Here is a 6559-nt window from a genome sequence, read left to right on the forward strand (position 1 = left end):
CGCGGGCCGGGAGAGCTGGACGGGACGCACCATAGGGAGAGGAGAGGAGCCGGCGGATGAGGCCTGGGGCGTTAGCAGGGGGAGATCCCTGCTGGTGACGCTGTCAGGAAGACCATTGCACTGTCCCCGTGCTCCTGGAGGTGGGTGGTGGCCCGGTCCTCGCTCTCCGCCGGCCCCTGGGGACCACGCTGTGTCGTCTCTCAGTGGCAGCTCTGGCCTGGCCAATTGCAGCAGCGGCCAGCTTGGGACCTCCTGTGCCTGCTGGGCTTGCGAACCCATAATTAATGCAATCTGCAGAAAGGAAAACATTCCACTTAGATGTGTTTTTGAACAAGTGCTTGAGAAAACACGAAGGTAGCAAGAACGTGTTGGGAGAAAGAGCTTTCAAGTGGCCAAGGACTTGTCCCATGCAGGGTGTTGATCCAAGCAAAACAGGCTGAAGAGCTGTGGTCCGGCCAGCTCTGCTTTTAGGCAAAAACAAAGTGGTCTCTCTCTCTCTCTCTCTCTCTCTCTCTCTCTCTGTCTCTCCCCTCCCCTTCTCTTCCTTTTCTCCTTTTCATTCTCTTTCCTTTCTCCCTAGCTTGTTCCCTTCCCTCCCCTCCCCTCCCCTCCCCTTCCCTTCTCTCTCCCTCTCCCCCTCCCTCCCTCCTTCTCTCTCTCTCTGCCTTGTGAGGGGGAAGGAGTTAATTCGTGATTCATACCTAAAATTCTTCTGGGGCAGCCCTGGGCCCCTGCCTTGTGTCTCACAAATGACTGGTAGATTAGACTCTGAGCAGAGCTGAAGGGAGTTGTTGCACATTCACTTTTCCAGGCAGACCTGCCCCCGCCAGAGGGGGCATAAAGTATATTCACTATCATTATTCGTTCATGTGTGTACATACATGTATGAGACAATCACAGACACGTGCACTTATGTATAAGCAGGACCCTCCCACACATGTAAAGAACATTGAAGGCAGTAGGGAAACTGAGTACATTTCTCCTCATGAGAGATCCAGTTTCCTCCCAGAGCTCTAGCAGAGGTAACCTGTGTCACCACAGGATTCCAAAAGTGCAAGAAGCAAGCTGCCTTCCCTGCTGGCCTGTTGACTAGTGACTAGCCAACTCATAGGTGTGCTTGTCTGCTGTCCTCTGCTTCTGGAAACTATCTGCGTGAAACATCTCATCCTGTGCTTCCTTTGCTTAACCCAAAGATTTCCCGGGTGCAGTGATCCTGACCACATGTGGGGTCTTGTGCTGAGCTGATCTTATATCATACAAGAAGCACCCCATTTGCTGTACTCCCCAAGAACGCATTGCCTTAAAGTCATAGCTGCACGTACAAGGCTGCTTCTTTTACATCCAGGAGAAATATTAAAGATATAAAATATTTTGCATGCACCTTCTCACCCCACTCCCAAGTCTAGAAAATCAAGACATAGCTGAGTTGAAAAGTTCTCCACACAGAATTGAGATCTGACTGACCAATGAGAAATTTTAGAAATCTAGATTTTTTGGTGGTGCTATTCTCTTTAAATCACCTTCTGCTTTTTGGAAAGGTCTGGATTCTTAAGGCCAATGCTCAAAGGCTAGGCACTTCTCTATAAGGTTTATAGCCTACATTTAATACATCTTGGAGGTGGTATTGGCCCCTGAAAGTGTGTGGGAGGCAGAGTTCGTTGTTTTACCGGATGTGTGGCCTTAGGCAAGTTACTTACCTTCCCTAATCTTCAGGTTCTTTATCTATGAAGTGGGGATAAAGCAGTAATACTATTTAGCACATTGAGGATTAGAGTTAAAGCATTTAATATGCCCTTTACATGTTTGTCCTCAAACCCATAACTTTTGAGGATACCCCTGCAGTTGATCCATGTAAGACAGTCTTAAATACGACCATTGCCAGTGCTGTGTGGACAGGCCATTTAGGGGTGCTGGCTAGCGACTTCTTTGGAGCACACAGCACATATGAGCTTGGTTGAGGTAAGTCCTTTCAGAATACAGGCAAATGAGGAAAGCGTTATTCTCTGCCTTGCTATCCATGTCTCTAGTTAGAAGCAGGAAAACTCATGTGTCTCTCTTGGTGTCTAGAGCTTGCCATACATGTGCTCTCAAGAGTGTATGCCTCTCCATTCCACAAGATAAACATGCTTGCTTTGTGGGTGCAGTTTTTCTACCACATGCCCTTGGGGTGGTCACCTCAGTTCCCCACAGTTAGGACAGAGAATCTGCTCTACTTGGCAATTATCTTTTTTCCCCACCAAAGTCATTCTTTAGAAATGGCGCCCCGATGTGCTGTTCCTGATGTGTCTTTCTTGATGTTTTTCTGATGACTTTGTGTGACCCCTTGATTATCTCTCAGACCTCAGTGCTATTTCCAGTCCACTGTTGGCATGTTTAAGTGTGTTAAATGTGCCCTCATGTGCATCCCTATCTATTTCTTCCTTAAAGAAGTAGGTGCATTCCAAGGCTAGACCATAGACATTTTTCTCTGTAAATAACTGATACTAAAGAATAATTTCTAGTATAAATGGGTATGGAATTTATACTAGTTGTGGTATAAATTTTGGTTACACATAATGGTGTTCTGCCGAGAGTAAGCAAACACAATTGCAATTCTTCCACTGTGTCATTAGGTGCAGTTATATGAATCTGGATCGACCAATCCATGAATTCACACCTGTATGTTTTCTTTAGGAATAGAGAAGGGTCACACGGCTCCCTCTCCCAGAAGTTTTGGAGTTAGAGCCAATGGATTCACTTCAGAATTGACTAAGCGGCATTTTACCCATACTAAGAATACTGAAGTGAAGTCACCACCCCCTCATACCTTTTGCATTGCTGGTGAACTCCACTTTTCTGACTTCACATCCAGGTGGTCCTTGTACAGACCCTCCCCTCTGCACCCAAGAGGGGTGGGCACTGGACAGTTACTGGCCTGGAGGCTGCTCCATTCAGCCAGCAGTCACTATTCTCCCTGCAGAGGGAGTTCCCTGCATTATTTTGAGTGTCACTTCAGGAACTGACAATTCCACGCTGTGCTTTCTCGTCTAAACTGTGGAGGCCCTGCTGCAAAACAACAACTTCCACAGGGTTCAGTGGGAAACATCTGCCACTAGTCTGGGAGAAATGTGTAGCAAGAGTTGAAACAGTTATTTTTCCATCTCTGTTTGGGTTTCTTTGCTTAGAAACAAAAGGCAAATGATGGGAAAATAATACTTGTCCATATATGAATTTAGAAGACTTTCATTGTTAGGTAGTCCATGGGAGGATCTAACAGCAATATCAAAAACAAAAATGCCTTCCTATCTCTGAGCAGCTCTGGGCTAGATTGTGCACACCCTCCCCTCCTGACATTGTTGTTACTCAGGGGACAATTGCATTTCCCCTCCTTCTTCTCCTGGAAAGACTTTGAGGACATCTGATGCTCTGGGAAGATGGCATACAAAGGTGGTGCCAGTGGAGGGAACTAAACACAATCAACATTTTCCAACTCAGAGACCCATTTATGTGATGTCTAAAAACCCAAACATTTGGAAAAATGACTTTAATTTTGATTTGAAATCAACATCATAAGTAAAAGTATAAACAACTTCAAGCCTAACAAGATTGCGGAGCAGTAAGCATGGATGAGGGCTCAGAACAGAACAGATTTCTAAATACTTCTGTGTCCACAGAAGACACAACCTAAACTTGAAGATGGAGGCTGCTGAGGGAGGCTGCCAGTAGAACACTAGGTTGCCGGTCCAGGGCAATATTTTTATGTTCTTGAATAAGAGGATGCATGATCCTCCGTGTACAAGACACACACCTAGAGCCATTAGGATTTTGCAGTTAGAGAAGAAAATGTAAGGTATAATTTTCTTTTCATGTCTAAGTTCATCTTCGGAAGACAGGAGCTGCCATCTTTGTTTCCTGAGCTCTGTGTGGTGTTGGGTGGTGTGGTTGGGTCCATCTCCCGTCAGTGCACAGCATTAGTGTTTGTGACTCTGGTGTCAGACACTGAACTATATGAGGAAATGATTCAGAATATGAACTCATGTTTTGTTAAGACCTATGGGCTAACAAGAAATTAAAAAGTGAAAGTCACAGACAACCTTATGTGGTGTTATGGTGCTAGACTAAAAATAAAAGAGCAAAGATGGAGACAAAACCTGCATTAATAAAATAAAGTAAAATGTTAACTAATTCATTCTCAGAATTAAAAAAATGAAATTAAAATGAAAGTTGTGCATTATAAAATCTGGCCATATTTAATTAGACCTGTCAATAGGCTGCCTCAGGATGACTTCTCTTTGACAGCCATAATTATGTCCAGGCTTCTACTGTGCATGACACACTATAGCAGATTCACAATCAAACTGGCATTCTAGAGGAGACAAGTGTCACGTGCCCTGTGCTGCTCCTCCTTCCTTTGGTAATGAATATGCTTGCTGTAGTGTCTTCTCTTTTGTCCTTTTCTCTTTTATGCTCCTCTCCATGGCAGCGAGCTCCTCGGCTGCTCCTGTCTCCAACGTACTGATGTGAGCGCCATTTTCCAGTGCCAGTGGAAATTCTGAGAGGCTTCTTAGTTTCCGCTCTTTACATTGCTTTATTCCCGTCTGACAGAGCTCACTCTAGAGCGGGGCCCCACAGCCCCTCCATCCCAGTGGCACAGCCCTTTCTTAGCATCCCATAGAAAGCCCCAAGGTGAGTGCTGATCTTTTTTGGAGGAGAGCTGGGTGAACTAGCAATAAGGAGGCTGCAGGGAGCCTGGAGAGCTGCAGGTGGTGGGGGCTTGGTAGGCACTTCCTTGGGAATTCTCCCCGAGACCCAATTCATCTGTGGGTTCTGGATTCTTTTCTTTTCTTTTTCTTTTTCTTTTTTTTTTGTCAGCTTTGAGTTTATTGGTACATTTTAGGGATACAGTACAGTTACATTCATTGTTGGGATCTTGTACCTCTACATGACAAGTCTTGATTCTCATTTTTCCCCCTTACCTCTGCCCTCCCTTTTCTTCCCATTTCTAAATGTAGGTAATCTTATTAGGATCTTATGTGTTATTGCAGATTATTAACACCAGAGAAACGATTTGGTGTTTACACATGTGTGACTTATTTATTTCACTTAGGAGTATATCTTCAATATGTATCCATTTTCCTATGAATGAATCTATTTTCTCATTCTTTATGGCTGAGTAATATTCCATTTTATAGAAAAACCACATCTTCTTTTCGTTTTTTTTTTTCTTTTTGACATGAGATCTCACTACAGATTTCAGGCTGGCCTTGAACTCACTATAAAGCTGAAGCTGCCCTCGAACTTGCAGTGATCCTCTTGCCTCAGCCTCCTGAGTGCTGGGATTACCGGTGTGTAACACTATGCCTGGCTTCTGAGTCTGATGAATTGTAGTCACTTCTTAAAGAACAAGGCCATAGATTCATTGGCGGTATAAAAATTCTGAAGTATTTCATTTGACTTTGCTTGAATTCGAGTGTTTTATCTTTTACTCGGTTCAGTGACTAAATTGCAAGAGAACAAATGGGTGAAATCATAGGGAGTCAGTTTCTCTCATAAGGTAAAGCTCAGGGCACTGCCCACTCTGATCAGCTCCCGTACCTTAGCCCACGTGGACAGAATCACTCCAGGCTGGGCGGGGCCTCCTGAGTGTTAGTGAGCAAGGATCTGGGGTCAGTTGATGTACAGACAACTAGAGGGAACAGACTCTGTAATCCTTGCTCCCAGGAAGCTCACTCTGGATGGGTTTGGGGACCCTGTTGCAGGAGGGCCCAGAAGCTCACCCAGGGAGATCCTGGCTGGCATATTCTCACAGAGCGAGGAGGGCTCAGGTGCTGGCAGTGGGTTTTGTTGAAAAGCTAAGAGGACTAATACATATTTTTGTAGCATTCTGGGGAAATGGCACAGTACTTGGTTGGAGTGAGTAGACTGCTAATTTGAATTTCTAGGGCACTTCTTTAGTTTTAGGATGATGGGACTGGTGATCACCTTCGTGCACTCTCTATGTTTGGTATACATTTCACTAAATCCTTCCCTATTCCTTTGTTTTATTGTGCTCTGATTGTAGCAGGAGTTGTGCCCCTGGCATGCCACTTGAAACCCAACCCCAGAGCTGACCTTTCTCCATCCTGTTCCCTCTTTGGTTCATCTTTTTGCTCACATGTAGCCACTTCAGGAGAAATGCACCCCGTTTGCCTCAGTGTCCTCATGGCTCCCTACTGTCTTCTGGTCACAGTCCTTGAGGCTGACCCCCTTTCTGTTTGCATTTCCTCTCTCACTGCTTGGACACTCTCACACAGCAAGAACAAGTATAAGTCATGGTTAATACCCCACACCACACGCGTGCCTGTCCCACTTCCTCAGCAGTGGTGGACGAAGCCACCTCTGTTGACCAGAACCAATCACTTTTAATTTCAAGCAGAAACCCCCAAATGATGAAGGACATCCCATCTATACTTGTAAGTTTTAAAACAGTTTCAGCAATTAGAATGAAAAAAATTGAGGATGATTTTGGGATGTCATGTGTTTTGGGTCATATCAAACTAAGTCCACACGAGACAGGGATGTATGAAATCAATATATATAT

The sequence above is a fragment of the Fukomys damarensis genome, unplaced genomic scaffold (assembly GCF_012274545.1).
Source record: "Fukomys damarensis isolate Sample0158 unplaced genomic scaffold, DMR_v1.0_HiC HiC_scaffold_14, whole genome shotgun sequence".
NCBI classification, from domain to species: domain Eukaryota; kingdom Metazoa; phylum Chordata; class Mammalia; order Rodentia; family Bathyergidae; genus Fukomys; species Fukomys damarensis.